The sequence below is a fragment of the Amborella trichopoda genome, chromosome 8 (genome assembly GCF_054954075.1).
Source record: "Amborella trichopoda isolate Santa Cruz 75 chromosome 8, AtrichopodaSantaCruz75HAP2 v2.0, whole genome shotgun sequence".
In the NCBI taxonomy this organism is placed as follows: domain Eukaryota; kingdom Viridiplantae; phylum Streptophyta; class Magnoliopsida; order Amborellales; family Amborellaceae; genus Amborella; species Amborella trichopoda.
Genome location: NC_142343.1, coordinates 12,732,299 through 12,747,026, shown reverse-complemented (window position 1 = coordinate 12,747,026; position 14,728 = coordinate 12,732,299). Strand labels below are relative to the sequence as shown.

Below are 14,728 nucleotides of genomic sequence, written 5' to 3'. Positions count from 1 at the left end.
AGAAAATCTCTCTTTCCATCAAAAGTGGAGACACCTCTTTCTCTCTCTCAAGAACAAGGAATAATCTCCCTCTCTCTTCAAATGCTAATTTATGTTTATCTTGTCTTTATCATGTAAATCAAACCAAGAAAGAAAGGAACCCTCTCTCTTATCTCATCAACTAAACCAAATTTATGTTTATCTTGTCCTTATCATGTAAATCAAATCAAGAAAGGAAGGAACCCTCTCTTTTATCTCATCAACCAAACCAAATCTACCTATCATGAAAGAAGAAAAGGAAACTCCTCCCTCTCTTATGTCAATATATACACGCAGGTGCTCCCCCTCCTCTTATTATTTTCTTCGTTTTTCAAGTTTAAGACAATCCTTATCTTTCTTTGTTTTTTCTATCTTATCAATCCCATCTCTCCTTATTTTTCTCTCTTCCTCTTTAACAACGCATTATAAACCTCTCTCATTATTTCAACTTTATTTAATTCTCTCTTCTGTTTCAAATTCACGTTCCTCTCCCTTGTTCTCTTTTCTTAACTTTATTCTATTCTCTCTCCACAGTTTCAGCTTTAACTGCATCAACTTTATTTGTACTTTGGCTCTCATCTCTCTCTGTTTCGCTATTTCATCTCCCATCTCTAGTTGTTACTATCTTTTTCTCTATTTCTATCTCCGATCTCTTGTTGTTTCTGTCTTGTTCATTGTAGTAGCAATGTCTTTCTCTTTTTTAACTCTTCTGCCCAACCAAAGCACACCGGCTTGGACGGATGTAAGACTAAAACTCACTCTCACCTGCTACCCACCCCGCGAAAATACTCACCACCTACTTATAAAACTCATCATTAGACTAAGAGTTGGAATGAAGGAAAGAAGATGTTTCATGATTTCTACTGCTCAAAACATGCCGACAACCTTAGAAGATGCCATCTCCCTTATGGACAAAGAACTCAAGCAAGTAGACCTGGTGATACCTAACCTAGGTAAGATCACAGCAGCCTACATGTTTGGTGCAGCCGAGGCGCTTCGTGCTAATCCCAATGGGCCACAAGAAAAAATGACTTTCACTAATTTATTGAAGGTGAATGATGAAGCAGGTGACTTAGAACCGGAGATTTTGGAGAACTTTGTATCTGAAATTCGAAATAAGGTCGAGATTTCTCTTCGACCTCAGGTCTCTTTGGTGGAGTCCTTTAAGCTAGTAGTAGCGACCAACACAAAAGAAGATGTATGTGTTATATGCATGTCCGAGTTGAGCAATGGCACCAGTAATATAAGGGAAATGCCTTGTTTGCATCAATATCATGAAGACTGCATATACAAGTGGCTCGGGTGCAATCAGTCTTGTCCAATTTGCCGATATAGTTTGTGCTCAAAGTAACTTTCTGCATGAACAAGATGAAGATATCAATAATTTTATTTTTCTCTTTTTATTTTCTTTACCGAAGATGAAGATTCATAATTGCTCTAGTAATATTAGATTGTCTCCTCTAGATTTTGCCATAATTTTTTCTTCTTTTATTTAGTCCAGATGGTCCTTTTCATGATTTAGGTGTCTAGATTTTTCTTTTCATGATTTGGATCAGAATATATGGATTCTTTTTCTTTTTTTTTCTCAATAACAATGGTGAGTTTGGGAACCAATTTCATCTACCATGGATGCAAAATAGTGAATTTGGTCCATTGGATTAAATTATTATAAGTGATATAGGTATGGAGCCTAAAATTTCTCCTAAAATATGAATTTTTTTCTAAAATATGATACAAAGAAGGTCGGTCAACTTATTTTTTTAATTTTTTTAAAAGTGCCCCATAGTCTAAGGACATCCTTGGACCAAATTTTATTTTATTTTATTTTATAGTTTTTTTGTCAGTCGGGCACTACCCTACTAACAAAAAAATTGGAAAATTTTTTATTTTTTTTGAAATTCTAATCAAGGATTCTATCCTCAAACCAAGGGGTGATTTTGAAAAAAAAAAAAATGCAAGTTGACCGACGTTCTTTGTAATTTTTGTGTATAAGTGGAGCATTTTGTATTTTAGAATAAATTTTATGGTCTTTGTGGAAATCACTAAATTATTATTCTCAGTTAGCAGAGAACATTTTGACAATCACATTCTTCTTGAACGAATATTTATGGTGGAACCCTAGTAATACCAAATACAAGAATGCGTGATTAAGACAAGGTTTTAAAAAATCAGATCTGTGAATCGATTCGGCCTCACCCATACCCATTTCGGATCGGAGAATCGGTGGATCGGATCAGAGGATCAGTGGATCGGATCAGAGAATCGGTGGAATCGACAATTTTTGTCTCAAATATCTAAAAATAGTGTTCTTTTAGTTTCTAAACGTAATTAGGAGTGGTGCAGTATGTACTTTCATTACTTTGTAAAAATAGGTGAATATTGAGATGATATTTTTCTGTATAGATGTCAGTATAATTATTAACTATAATTTAATAATATAATATTACAACAAAATAATTTAAAAATCTTAAAAAATATTTCCATATTACAAGATTAAAAATAATATTATCATATATAAAGTGAAATTAGTTTAAGATCAAACACTTATTAATTATTTTTACTCGTCCAAAATTATCACAATCTAACTAACAATAATATTATACATTTATTAATGCTTTTTACTCGTCCAAAATTATCACAACTCAATAAGAATAGTGAATTTGGAAACCAATTTTATTTACGGACAAAAAATGGAAGCAAAACAGTGAATTTTGTGGCAATCGCATAATTGTTCTTAGTTATCAGAGAATGTCTTGACAATCACATTCTTCTTGGAAAAATATTTAGTGGAAGAAACCTAGTAATATCAAATACAAGAATGTGTGATTAAGAGCTGCTCAAGCTGCTTAAAGTCATGGGGGAAAAGTTTTAGTGGTCCTGATGGGACCAATTTGCACATTGGAACAAACAGCAAAACCACCATCTTAGATGGTCGGTTTCACTTCAAAGGTGATATCATTTTTATTCATCAGATTTTTTTTGTTTTAAAATGATACGGATTTTAGAAATTGTTTAAACGAGTTCTATATGTGATATTGACTTTGGACCCTGATCCATTATGGGTTTAAGAGCTCAAAATTAGTGTGTTTTTTAGATAAAAGGAACAAAAAACAAAAAAAAAACTAATAAAATAAAATTTTTCTTGCCTCATAGCAATGGAAATTATTAAAGGAACTGCGGATAGAGCCAGTGCAATCTGTTTCTGCGGATCACGGAATCTGTCGGAACTTCAGAAAAGTTTGGAGTTGTTGAAAAGTCTTGATGAATACTAAATCAGATTTACAAATCTTAATTTCTTTTTGAGTTTGGAGTACCCTTATCAAGTATTTCCTTTTTGGGACAGAAACGGTTAGGTCGACAGAGAGACGGAGATGGGTAGAGAGAGAAGGGGAACTTTCAATCTGATATTCAGTTTGATTTTAAAATATGTTCATTACTTGCCCCCAAAAGAGAAAAAGAAAAAAAAAAACATATTTTCATTGTATTTTTGTATTTCAGTAAGCCAAAGATTCCTAAATTCACTGCTATTTGAATGCACAATTTTTACTCTTCTACATATTAAATAAAAAAGTATTGTCAAATTCAAACAAAAATCTCACATTTCACATTAATAATCCAAACAAATATTTACTGACAAGAGGAAGAATGTACATTGTAACAATCAATAACCAAAAAAAAGGAAAATGAAGACAGTAAATTGTCAAAGAACAAAATCAATACTCACGATTGCTCAAAATTGTAAGAACAGAACAAAACAATTAATTAAACAAATAAAGAATCTTAGAAAGAAGATGATAAAAAAAAAAAAGTTTAATCAACATCATCCTTGTCTTCTTGGACACTGTTTGCTTCTTTAACCAAATATCGAGTAGGAGAAATATGAGGCAAATCGTTCCGAATACAGATATCCTGCAAAATCAACAAAAGAATCCTTTACAAGAGATGCCAAACAGACAATCCTATTTCAGAGAGAAAGATGCAAAAAAACTAACCCTTATGTATTTCTTGGCAGCTGTGGGTCTCTTCTTGGGCTTGAGAGGCAGCTTTCCTCCCATAGCCAAAAGGTCATCCTCAATCTCCTTTTTGGAATGCTAAATCTCAATTTTGGGCCAAAATCCATTGGTTTTCAGCCTTCTATCTTTATTGGCACTTCTGAGCCTTTGAGACCATTGCAAGCTTTCACGCTCTATATCTTCTCTTGCCGTTTTAACAGGGTTTTCAGGGATTTTATGATGTGGTTCAACCAACTTTTCAGCCTTCTTTATTGGGTCCAATCTTCACTGTTCGAGGACGTTTTTCTGTTACCCATTTCCATGGTAGATTAGAGTTTCCACGGTTTTGCCCCATTTTATTGGGAAAGAAGAGAGGAAGAAAAAGGAAAATAAGGGTGGAGCTGAGAGGGAGAGTAAAGGATGAGAGTTGAAAGGGAGAGAGAGTAGAAAACCAAAAAAGAGTGAGGAAGATTTGAGAGAGAGAGGGAGTGCAGAGAGCTTAGAGGAAGAGTTAACAGAGAATTTGAAATAAGAGGTACCAGTGAGGTGATTTATACTGTTTGGGTACATTTATTAATAAAGAACTGAAAATAAATTACACAATAATTCTTTAACATTATGATATTTATTACACGCGAGAGGGTTGAAAAATCTTTTACATGCATGATGTGTAATCTACTAGGCGCTATCTAGAAAATCACGGGTAATCTACTGGTCGCTGTCTAAAAAATCATTTTCCCTTTCTTATGAGTATATCCTCTTCTCCCTCTCAAGCTCCCCTTTTCCTCTCAACCAAGTTTACTGCTTACCTCACTCTCAAGCTCTTCTCCCTCTCAAGCTCCTCTTTTCCCTCTCAACCTGATAAGCCTACCACTTCCTCTTCTCTCTTAAACTCTCCTCTCTCAAGTTCCTCTTTTCCATAGTGAAGGCTATTTTTAAATCATGGTATCAATTTATTTTATCCCATCATTTTGCTCGAATCCACTCTCTTTCCTCTCCCTCGTTTTTTCAACTTTTCTCTTTCTTCATCAGTCTGCGTTTATGAAAACCAAATGTTTTATGTATGAGCTTCTGATATAGTCAGTCGTCTTTCCTTTCAGCCTCCTTTCTCTGTCTCTCTCTACAAGGGAGCTGTGCACATAAATTATAATGATTACTAAATATTTTGAAAAAAAAGAAAAGGATTTTTTTATTAGGATTTAGATCAAGATAAACAAGTGATAAATTATATTTTATTTAAATTATAATGATTGACTCTTTTTGAGGCATGACAAGCATGGTATAGTCATGCTATTTATACATATGCATTTCAATATTAAATAGGAATATCTACAAAGAAACCATTTATCTTTTGTGAATGGAGGTCACAATCATTCTCAAATATTAGATGTCAAATTGGATGGCTTGAGGTGAGTCATGAAGTGATTTTTTTTTTTTGAAATTTTATATTTATTCAATGAAACTAGTACAACCACCCATTTTGAAATTTAAAGGACAAGATTGTGTGCACAATAGATAAATGTTCTCTTTGTATACAATTCCATATTAAATTGGTATGTCTAATAAGAGCAATGGAATAACAAATTTGAGGTGCAATGTAGGCAATTCCATATTAAACCGTGTCAAGTAACAACAATGTATTTCCCAGGTTGCATTTAAATACTACCCAAACAGTAACAATCAATTTGTATGTAATATATTATGCACTAATGTATTATGTCAATAATATATTTCATAGACAATATATTTTCAGGTATCCAAATGACCCAAGAGTTTGTTAGTATAAAGAGGTTGGCAGCCTCAGACATTCCTCGACCTATAACTCTTTCCTACCTAATCTGATTACGTATACTCCGCCCATAATTGAGTTCTACTATCAACTTGGGAAGATTTTTGGAAAATTTACAGGTAACCCTCAAGACTAGACATTCTATGCTAGTTACCCCAACCAAAGTTTTTTTTTTCATTTTTTTCCCCAAAGTACATTTTTCTAGCATATACCCCCCAAGTAAAAAAAGGTACACTCTTTTTTACGAAAATGCCCTTTTTCTTACATAAAAATTTAATTTTGGCCGGACATTAATGTGGCCTTACATGGGGTGCCGTTAAACTAAAAAAAGTGCCAGACCGCTCTTTGATATAGTCGACCACACTTTGAGCCTGTTGCTGGACCGCTTAGGTCTGTTGCCAAACCGCTATTTAGCATTGCCGAACTGCATGGGCTTATTACCGAACTGTTCTTTGTCAGTGTCGGACCGCCACTATATTGCGGGACCGCCACTATTATTTACCGGACTAACATTACACTGTCGAACTGCCCTAAGAATATGTCGGACCGCCTTTTCGTGGGAAAAAAGAGAAAGAGGCGTGTGTAAAAATAAGGGAGGGTAGTTTAAACTTTTTTTAATTTTTGGGTTGGGGGTATTTGCTAAGAAAGTATATTTTGGGGTAAAAAGTGATGAAAAAAAGTTTGGTGGGGGGGTAACTTGCATAGAAAGTCTAGTCTTGGAGGTTATTTGTAAATTTCCCAATATTGTTTTGAGGAAAATATCTCTCTACACTCTTTTTTGGTAATATCATTTCATCATAGACTGAGGGTTTTAAAAACTTTATGGTGGTATAAATTGTTTAAAAATTGTATATTAATTTACCCTTTTTTACTACTATTTTCTTTCCCAAACAAAAACTAAAAGGACATCTCTATATGTCTGACCCAATTTACCCTTTCTTGCTGCACTTTTTTACCCAAACTAAAATTAAAAACACACCGCTACATTTCTACTAAAATAAAGACGTTGTATAGAGTTTAGTAGATAGATAGAGGTGTTTTTTTAGTTTCTATTTGGGCAAAAAACAAGCAATCAATAGGTAAATTGGGTTCAGAGGATTAGAAGATATATTTTTTAGAAAAAAAACTATGTTGCCCAAAAGTTTTTAAGACCCGGGTATATGGGAAAATCGTATACCAAAGCAAGGGATATGAAGATATTATCTTTTTTTGAGAACCACTTATGTCACTAGACAATTATCAAAAGAACAAATTTGAAATTTGCGTTTTCTAATACTCAAACAACACCATCTAGAACTTGGATAGTCTGTATTCAATCTCGAGTTTTCTAACACTTAAATCACACCATCTAAAAATTGGATAGTCTCTATTCAAAATATTATTTTTTTAAGTACATAGAGGATTTAATTAGGAAATCTTTTTTTTGTTAGGGTCGAAAAGGTTACATCCCTAAAAATTAGGGCTAGGTGGGGTTTAACCTAAGGGAGTAAACGGACAGTAGATTCTCGTGGGAGTATAACATCTTCTATCATCTATGTATGTATTTCTACTATATTACTAAGTCACATTTAAGGGGGTGGACACATGTCACAAGAATTAAGGAGGACACTATCTCTAGAGAAGATGTAGGGCATGTGACCTAAAAATATGCTTTCTACCATACTTATTTAAATTGATTTACTACATGGAAAAAATGTAATCCATTCGTTATTTATGTAATTATTTATTGCTAAGTCACAGTTAAGAGGGAGATACATATCGCAAGAATAAAAACATATATTCTTAAAGTGGATTTAGGGTACATAAACTTTTAATGAAGCAGTTCACCCCATAAATAATGTTGGGAATTGCTAATTTGAAGATTGTATTTTACTATCTTCACATAAAAAAAATTTCTTTAGCAAAATATAATGCTTAGAAATCCTACTAACATATAGTTTATTTTTATATGTATGTAGGACATATAAACTTACCAAACCTCTTTCATGTCTTTGATTTGGAATCACATGCATACGAAAAGACTTTGGAATAACATATTTATTGATAAGTTTTTATTTTTCTTGCTATAAAAGCCTTTCAAGCATTCCAGCTAATTTTTTTTTGTTAAATTCAAAAAGCAACTGAACTAAAAAATTAAAAACAAGTTAGGTATTGGAGGAGTATAGAAGCATACGAAAAGTAGGAGTTCCGTTTTGAAACCACATGTCGATCAAATATAACCATGTCGAAAGTGTAAGCTTCAGTAATATAGTTTTAGTGTTCTTATAGCTTCAGTAATACAGTTTTAGTGTTCTTATAGTCTCGGGCACAGAATTAGGATGGCGGGAAGCCAAGTTTCTCCCTCTTGATATAAATTGATCTACCGGCTCATCAAGGTCTTGAGTCAAGGTGAGAAGCTCGATGGTTTGAACTTCCATCTCGATCTCATAGAAGCATTGATAGAACCGTTTCTCCATCTCCTCCCATGTATGCACCGAGTTTGGAGGAAGTTAGGCATACAATTGGAATGCTGGGTCATCAAGGGTCTCAACGAAATGGCAGAGGAGAATTCTCCTGTCAACTGTTGTTTCCCGACATGCTGCCTAGAAATGGGTGATATGCTGGTTTGGGGAGGTGGTTCCACTGAATAGGGGAAACTTCCCTTTCTTGTAATCTGAGGGGAACGGGCCCTAATCAATATAGTAAGGGTATGGTCTTTGATAAGGAGTCACACCCTGTATGCCCGAAATTTTTCTATTCTTTAGGCTATGGGTGACCATAGCATCAATATCTGACTGAAAAATTAGATGAGGGAAAGAATTGTCCTGTGAGGTAGATGGAGGAGGCTACCATGGAGGTATATCATCAGAGTGATGGGAATTGGCCTCATGGTTAGCCGACTGACGTGCAGCGTCAATACAATTGATCTTTTCCATCATCACGTGCATCATATCCTTGAACTTGTTCATGAGATCCTCCTGCACATTGTTGAGCTCGTTTACGAGCTTGACAAGTCGTAAGTGGCAACAAAGGGTTTGCGAGCTTGACGAGTCGTACATGGTAGGTCAGTCAGTAAGGGGTCAGCATGCCCTAACTGAACTCAACTTTTGTACGCAGATCGTGTTTGGACTGGTTCTCGACGGTCTTGGGACCGTGGCTGAGGTGCCTATTCACCACGGTCTTGGGACCGTGGCTGTTGAGTGGTTGGGTCTTCTTCTGCGGCAATAACCATAGCACAAGGCTCATTGAGATCTTTTTCAAGCCTCATCGTCTGAAAGGGGTAGAAGGGATTCAGGTGAAGAGGGTAGTAAAAATTGGTTGTTTTGACTTCCTTGGTCACCTCCCTAGTCAAAATTTACAGACGTCTATCGCGTTTAGCCTTGAGCTTTTGGGGGACCTCGTGCCAAAACTGCAATCTAGGTTGTAGCTGGTCAACTCTTCCTGCACAAGAGAGAGATGTCTCCATCAAGTACGGCAATGGATGAGGGCTAGGAACTAGAGTCAACTTGGGTCGGGCGGGATGAAGAACTCAATCTTACGTGAGGTCCATGCTCTGAGCTCTCTTATGAGCTCCATAGATATAACCAAAGTGATGGGGCTGGTTCAGGATGGTACTCTTGGGGAAAACCTTCAAGTACCGAGGCTGAAGGTGCTTGCTCGATGAAGGAGGAGCAGGCAGGAGCAGGGTCGGCTCATGAGGAGACTCGAGTCGAGACGAGGGGAGGCCTGAGATGGCGACAAGTGTGCACCCCTTGAAGAAGGATCATGGGGGACCTGGGGGTCCACCCGAGCTCATACAAGTGATCTGTCCTTAAGAGGCCGAGAACTACGAGCATAAGTCTGTAAGAGAACAGGTGCACGCCTGCCCCTTACAGGGTGCACTTATGTGTGCATAGGAGGAGGACGAGAAGGTTGTCTCTTAGCTACTCGGGTTGTCACAATAATAGCATTGCCCCAAGCAGTGAGATGCACATGAGTGGCGTGTGAAGGACCTAACATTGAAAGGTTTGATCTTGGACACGGACTCGAGGTAATAGAAGGGTTGCCCCGAACTGTGACTTGAACTGTGACTCGAGTGGGTGACCCACGAGCCTTGTGGTGTGTGTGTGGGGTAGAGACCATAGGGTTTCCACCTCGATGTGTTGAGCCTCTAGGGATAGAGACCAATGGTATAGGAATGTGGGGGGTAGCCTTATGGCGAGCCGTAAAGCAATGGCAGCTTGCATGCCTTTCGCAGAGAGGGACTAAGTGGCCTTTCAGCGTACCATAGGAACATGACTGGCAAGTGACTTGCCGGTGGTTGGGTGCATGCTATGTGGGGCAACATAAGCAAGGCGCCTTGGTGGATTTTCCACCAGAGCAAAGAGATGGGGATTGAGGGACCTTCAAGTCCCTCCTCACACCGATCCAAGTTAAGACATGGGAGTTATTTAAGGCGTCTTTGCTCAAGAGGATAGTCGGGAACGAAATCGAATGACCGAGTTCCCTAGGGACACTCTCGAATAAGGGATAAGAAAATCCCCTATTTGGATAAATAGGTTACAAAACTCAGCAGCCCTAAGTGAATGTGAAAAGAGAATGAAAGCAGATAAAGAAAACACTAGCCAAACAAGGACGATCAAACAAAGAGGTAGTAAGTCCCCAATGGAGTCGCTAAGCTGGTTAGGTGCCTTGATCTCGCCCTCCGGATCCTTGGAGGATCAGGCGACATGCTTCTCGGGCTTTGGGAGAGACCCGAGACGTTTGTGAGATCGCTCTCTCAGAAACCTTGTTTGAAAATGGGAGCAGGTGTTACCAACTGGTGAGATATGAATTTTAAAGGTGGGTTCGGGACTTACTCGGGCTGACTCGCGTGGACACCCTCTTGGATCACAAAGAACGCCCTCAGTAATGAAACTGATTAGGAATCGCCTCCCTTGGCTCGTATTCTTCTTATTTTCTTCTTTCCTGCAATCACACGCATATATCACAAAGGTTATGGGATAGGTGGGTCAAGCCTCACCCTTTTCCTCTTTGATGAACATACGCAAGCATGTGTATTTAAAAAGAAGAAAGAAAGGCAGGGGGAGCGAAGGATTCAACCAAGTGAGAGGATCAGAGTAGTGATTGGGCTGGTGGATAATTAGCGTAGCGTTGTTGCAAAACGGGCTCGATAACTGAGATCGGCTCACTGGATTACTACAAGACATTATTGCCAATATCGACTAGCTGAGCGCGATGGCTGGTCTGTCGTGGCAGTAAAGTGGGTCAAACGTACCTGGTGCAACAACATTACAGCTAGACGACAGGACTGCCATGAGATGCTAACCTCAATCCCTCTTAGTCGAACGAGAGAGTAGCAGAGGAATGGTTAAGAAAAGAAGGGAATAGACGGAAGGAGAGAAAAGAAGGAAGAGAGAAGATGAAAGAGGAGATGCAGTCGGCGTTAGACATTACCGACTGTTTCAGGAGATGAGAGAGAGAGGAAGAAGTCGGGGCTAGGCTTCGCCGATTGTGTCAAATGAAAAGAGAGGAAGAGAACCAACTGGCGCTAAGTCTTACTAACTGACAGAAGAAGAGATGGAAAACCAGTCAACGCTAGGTCTCACAGACTGATAGAAGAAGAGAGAGAAGACCAATCGGTGCTAGGCTGCACCGACTGATAGAAGAAGAGAGAGAAGACCAACCGGCGCAAGGCATCGTCGACTGATAAAAGAAGAAAGAGAAAACCAGTCGATGTTGGGCCTCACCGACTGGCAGAAGAAGAGAGAGAAGACCAACTGGCGCTAGGCCTCGGCTTCTGATAGAACAAGAGAGAGAAGACCAACCAGCGATAGGCCTCACTGATTGAAAGAAGAACTGAGAGAAGACCAACCGGTGCTCGGCCTTGCTTATTAATAAAAGAAGAGAGAGAAGACCAACCGACGCTAAGCCTCATCGAATGATAAGAAGAGAGAGAAGACCAACTGGTGCTAGGCCTCTCCAGTTGACATAAGAAGATAAAGAAGACCAACCGGTGCTAGGTGTCGCCACTCGATAGAGAAAACCAACCGGCGCTAGGCCTCGCTAGTTGACAGAAGAAGATAAAGAAGACCAACCGAAGAAGATAAAAAGAAGAGAGAGAGAGTGAAAAGATGTGATGAGAGAGAAAGTTACCTACCCTAAGGGTACCGACCCTTTTCTTCTCTCTCCTCTCTCTCTCCAAGATGTACTCACAGGCTCAAGCAAGAATGAAAATTTTATTGAATCCTCCAAGAATGAATCGAGCGTCGTGTGTTTTTTACAATGAGGTAGTGCCTGTTTATATAGAGTTGTGCCCAAACATGGGTGGATTGATCAACATTAGACCTAATTGCTGAAAATTAAGATTTAATTGACTTAAAATAAATTAAAAAAATGGTTGCAAATGGACAGTTTTGCCCCTTCCTAACAAAGCGTTGAATTCCAGAACAGTCCCTGCTGCCATCCGAGATCTTGTGTGATCTTCTATGGCTGACCCGAGGGTGTTCTAATGCATGTTTAGTCGAAAGATTATTGTTTTCTTGTAGGGATTAGCATGGCGATCGTTTTGATACTAACTTTGAGCCATGAATCGTGTTTCAAACCACGATCACCAGACTTGAATTTTGCTTGAATCTTGAAAAATTTATATCAATGATGCGCCCGTTCCTTGATGTTTTTCTATAATTTTTTCGACGTAGCGCATAAGCATGCTGTCATGATCGCGTGGCAACAAATGGAATGCGATTTGAAGTCCGAATGAAGATTTCATAATTTTTGAGTTTTGGCCGGAATCTGGAATCTGGGGCGAAAATTTCAGTTACTTCGTCGGTAGAGTCCATAGAATCCGACCGTTCATCATGTATGGAGTTCGGACCAATGATAGTCCTAGACCTTATGTACAAAATGGAATTAGTTTCACGTTGATCCATTGCACGAGCATCGTGATTTGGTCCATCGAGCGAGGCATGTCGCTGCTGAATTTTCTACAACTTCTTCATGGATCGGTAACTTTTCTCTAGCTTTTCTCCTTGCTCAGACATCGTTACAGAGCGTATCACATATCGAATCGCTCGTCTCAACGAGACGAACACACTCACAAAATTTGAGCGTGATCTTACTCGGATCAAGTGAGATATGGGCTCTGAAAGTGGCCACTCGTAGCTGTGAAAACAACCACCTTTTAATGGTGTTTTGTGGAGTGAGGCCATACAAAAATAGTGTGCGGCCCCTCTTGTTTCAATGTTTTGCTCATATCATTGTCCTGGAGTGTCTGATTAAGCTGAAACTTGACCTATAAGGGTTTTTTATCATGCAGGATCCAATGGCGGTATTACTACAGTGATTTGAGACACTGAAAATATAGTTCCAGTTGTAAGGTCCATTTCAGAGTGCTAGAGGCCATTTTTTCGAAAATTGTTTCTTTATGTTCACTACCATGTTGGAATGCGACGAAACGTGGTAGGTAGTCTTTTGGACTGTTGATGATGATCTTGACCAGTTCTGGGGTCATTCCGAGACTGTCGAGAATTCCACTATTTTGTGGGCTTTATTGACCTGCTTCTTATCAGGGACCAAGGTGCTGAAAAATAGTTTAAACAGCGGGGCCGCTGCATATGGCGGCCCTGATGTGCGCGGGACAACGAAGGAAGAAGAGAAGAGACGAGGCCGCAGCTTGTGGCATCCCTGCCTTTTACATGCAGCAAACATACGAGAATGGACGAGAGAAGAATGAAAAGGGATGGGGCCGCTGGTATGGTCAACTTTGAACCTTGCGTGCACGAGTGGAGGGAAGAGAGGCAAAGGGAGAAGAGCGGATGTGCAAAGCCGGGTCCACTAGTATGTGCAGCCCTGGACGTGGAGAGGAGATGGGGCCACTGGCTGGGGCAGCCCTGAGTTCTGTGTGCAGGGAAGAAGGAGTTGAGAAAGAAAAAAGGAAGAAAGGGAAGAGAGAGAGGGGAGAGATTGACCTTGAGGTGTGTCCTAGCCTAGGTGTAGCCCAATTTTCCCTCTTGAATGCACATGAGAGAGAAAAGGGCTAGGTTAGGGTGTGGTGTATGAGCTAGGTTGTAAGCTAGGGTGTGGTGTATGGGCTAGGGGTCTAGAGTGTGGTGTATGGACTATGGTGTAGGGTAGGGGGTACCGACTAGTGTGTAGGGTGTGAGGACTAGCATGTATGGATTAGGGGTATTTTTTCTCTCTACCTAAGGTTTCTCTTTCCTCTTCACTTGATCAACAACTTGAAAGCAAGGAAAAATAATGAACTCAAAACTCACTTCAATGCTCAAGTTTTCATAAAAATGATCAAGCCTTATTACAAATGACTTCAGCTCACTTATATATAGCAACCACAAAACAAGGGTGGCATGCTCAAAACTAAACCAAATTGAGGAAATTTATATATTAAATGAATTAAAATAAAATCCCATGTTTTGACCAAATGACCAACATACCCTTTAGTACTTTTGAGCAACTGACAAAACCATCCCTCCACGGGGGGCCTCTTGCCTTTGCTAGATTTTGAAAGCTTTTTTGGACGCTTACAGCGATAATTCGGGCGATCAACCGTCGTAGAATCGATACTTAATCTATCACAAACATTTTGATGCCTTTTGATTGTCTTGAAATGGACTTTTCATAAAGGACAAAAAATCCGGCCAAGTCCATAAATTTTGACCACCAATCCGGTGCGATTCATGATGTTTCGAGTCCTCATTATGATCACAAATTGAAGAGAACATTGTCACGATCATTATGCACTAAATTTCATCCGATTTGCTTTCCATTTGAGCATATTCCAAATTTGGGAAGTTGTCAAAAAAGAGATTTCAGCGACCGGAAAATCTTGCATTATTCAACCTCAAAATTTGCTCTATCTTGCCTCCAATTGTATAAAAAACAAAAACTATATCATATTGTAGCCCTTCGCGATATGTTCTCAACGTAGCCAATTTTGTGATGATTCGACACT

At 38.9% G+C, this 14,728-nt stretch overlaps 3 long non-coding RNA genes across 3 annotated transcripts; 2 read left to right on the top strand and 1 right to left on the bottom strand.

The window, feature by feature from the left end:
- Window positions 1–3,754: 3,754 nt before the first annotated feature.
- Window positions 3,755–4,484, bottom strand: LOC148780796 (uncharacterized). The gene is made up of 2 exons (XR_016039692.1): window positions 4,011–4,484; window positions 3,755–3,927 (listed from the first exon to the last, which is right to left on the bottom strand). It is a non-coding gene; the product is annotated as an uncharacterized LOC148780796 (long non-coding RNA).
- Window positions 3,854–4,564, top strand: LOC148780795 (uncharacterized). The gene is made up of 2 exons (XR_016039694.1): window positions 3,854–4,082; window positions 4,232–4,564. It is a non-coding gene; the product is annotated as an uncharacterized LOC148780795 (long non-coding RNA).
- An 8,510-nt stretch (window positions 4,565–13,074) lies between these two features.
- Window positions 13,075–14,041, top strand: LOC148780794 (uncharacterized). The gene is made up of 2 exons (XR_016060082.1): window positions 13,075–13,218; window positions 13,329–14,041. It is a non-coding gene; the product is annotated as an uncharacterized LOC148780794 (long non-coding RNA).
- Window positions 14,042–14,728: the final 687 nt, after the last annotated feature.